We start from the raw sequence: 2,696 nt of genomic DNA, 5'->3' as shown, positions 1-2,696 counted from the left end.
GAACCCGCAGGCTCAGGCAATCCACTCACCTCAGCCTCCCAAAGGCGCGGGATTACAGGCTGAGCCACCAAGCCTGGCTCAAGGGTCCTATTTTTTAAGATTCCCCTCTCCCTCCCATCTGTATCATTTCCTGCCTGTAACGTAATGACAGTAGCCTTGCTGTATTCTTTAGCACATTCAGATGCCTTCTTAACCTACACTTGAATGATAAGTAGACTATCCGGGTGGCCTGGCTAGATAAATATTTGCATTGTTCTTTCTTGATTGGAATTAGATTGCTTTTTTTTTGAGTGGGCTCTAGATCCAGTATTCTGTAATTCTGTACTTCTGACCTATAACGTCTTTGTATCTGACTCAGGACATTTATATAATGATTCCCAGGGCATAGGTATACACAACTTTTTTAGGAAAAAAAAAAAAGTTCCTTTGTGTTTGGAACAGAAATAACATGCGCTTTTAAATTGAATAAAACTGGGCAGCCCCTTCAGGTCCCCTCCCACTGTGGGAGTTTTTCTGTTCTCTCAATAAATCTTGCTTTCTAAAAAAAAAAATAAATAAATTGGATAAAACCTAAGAGTGCATATTATTACTGCCTCGGCCTTGTGGTGAGCCTGGACACTGGTACTTGGATTTCCTGTGCCTCTGCTCAAGCAGTGAGAAGAGGCTCCAGGAGATGCCACCGTGCCCAGCACTGTCAGGGGGTGGGTATTTATACTATGTAACATGCAGTGTCTATCAGGTCCTTTAAAGTAATGACAGCAAATGACATAGGACCGTGGGCTGTGAAGGACGTGAAGTATGGGAATGATCATCCAGGTCACAGCCATTCACACTTTAATTTGAGCAGAAGCACCCTTTTTCAAATGGACTTCAAGTAGAACCTCTCTGGTTAAAGTTGGAGCCACATACCTTGGTGAACGTTTCCTCTTCCTCACAGTAAACCCTGAGGGACTTCTGCAGAGACCCAGGGTTCAGAGACCCAGGGTTCCTCAGAATTCAGTTTGAAAACCACTAATCTAGCTCAAGCTTCTCATTTAAAAAGGCTAATTGAATTGTCACCTTACTGGAGCCAGGATTGGGCCTTTGTTTTTGTTGTTACTGTTTTTACAAATCAACAAATAGTTTCTTCTCCTTTTCCTTCTCTTTCCCCACATCTGAGCCCCTTTTTTTGTGCCAGTGTTACTCCACATCTCCTGATTCCCCCTTCCCTTGAAAACTCCACTCCAGAGTTGCAGGGGCTGATCCTCCCATTGTCTCCCATGGCTGAAGCTGTGGTCCCCGGCTTTTGACCTCGGAACCTCAGGAGCCCTGCCAGCCTGTCCCCAGCCCTTTTCAGAAGCAGGCTCCTTCTGCGTTGTGGTTCTGTGCCCTGCCTCCTTCCTTCCCCCTCCCTCCCTTTTGTCCACTTAAAATGTATCTTTGCCCTGCTGTGTGTGTGGCACTTGCTATACCCAGTACCTGATGGTGACTGAGGCAGACAGGGTCCGGGGGACAGCAGAGCGCATAACCGGGCACCTCTTCTCCCAAGATTGCTTCTAGTGCCTTAAAATTCAGGCCAGGTAGAGCCCTAGACTTTCTTTCCCAGAAAGAGAGTTCAGACGAGACCCTGAGAAGGAAAATGCCCCTGCAGAGGTCACAAGAAGCTGCCCGGAGCAGCTGTGGACCTAAGTCTTGGGAAGGCCCTATCTCATCTTTTTGGTCCCGTGCCAGAGTCACGTGGATAGAGCATAGGGATCTTATGAAGAGAGTGGCTTTCAGAGAGGCTGTTCCGTGAGCGGTGCTGGCTGTGGAGTGTGGCCGCAGGTGGCTTTTGCCATCTTGGCAGTAGAGACGCATGGAGTTTCAGCCACCTCCATGCAAGGCTGTTTCCCTGGGGTCGGCTGCCATGGTGTCAGCAGGGTGGGGGCTGGGCTGCGATTTGACAGACCCTTTTTGGTACAGTAAGCACTTGAAGAGCACGCTCCATTTGGCAAAAGTAGGGGAGCTGGGTCACGTTTTCTTTTAACCTTTGAATTCATCCCTGTTGCTTCCATTCAGTTTATTTGTATTGAGCGACCCCTTGGCTCGATTGATTCCAGTTTACCCTTCCGTGCGGGTTGCCTTTGCTCTGAGATTTCTCTCATTTGTGATGCACACTCTACCATTAGAGAAAGTCAGGTAAGAGTCTGTTCCAAAGGTGTCTGTACTACTGACAGTATTAAATGGGGCTCTGATGTGTAGGGAGACAGAAATGAAATGTGGGTTCTCACACCAGGGACAGGAGGGAAGTATCGCCAAGACCCTGAGCATGCCCATGGCTCCCCTGCCTGTGTCTTCCTGGCCAGGCTCTCGCCACACGCCCGCTTCCACGCTGTCCGGGAGAAACAGGCTTCTGCCCATCCCACAGTGGGGATGAAGCACAGCTGTCCTGTGAGCCACCCCTGTCTTAGGTTGCTCTTCCTCCATGTTCACCAACTGGTGTCTCACTCCTTCCTTCTTTTCTGTTTTGATCGCCCAAGCTCTTTGATGTGAGGGGACCGAATACAGTGCTTTCTGCCATGTCTATTTCTTGCCCTGAATTTTGTTGTGTAGCTACTCTGCTAATTAACAGTAATCGTTGCCGGGCTCTGTGGCTCAGCCTGTAATCCTGTGCCTTGGGAGGCTGAGGTGAGTGGATTGCCTGAGCCCGCGGGTTCGAGACCCGCCTGGGCAACTTG

General features: G+C 49.0%; 1 protein-coding gene across 2 annotated transcripts in view; it reads left to right on the top strand.

Annotated features, from left to right (window-relative positions):
• The window catches only part of LOC103277421 (tripartite motif-containing protein 44), a 59,526-nt gene that overhangs the window by 34,654 nt on the left and 22,176 nt on the right, over positions 1-2,696 (top strand). The window lies entirely within an intron of this gene.

The sequence above is a fragment of the Carlito syrichta genome, unplaced genomic scaffold (assembly GCF_000164805.1).
Source record: "Carlito syrichta isolate Samal-C Ts95f unplaced genomic scaffold, Tarsius_syrichta-2.0.1 Scaffold317705, whole genome shotgun sequence".
Classification (NCBI taxonomy): Eukaryota; Metazoa; Chordata; class Mammalia; order Primates; family Tarsiidae; genus Carlito; species Carlito syrichta.
This window is presented reverse-complemented; position numbering and strand designations above follow the sequence as displayed.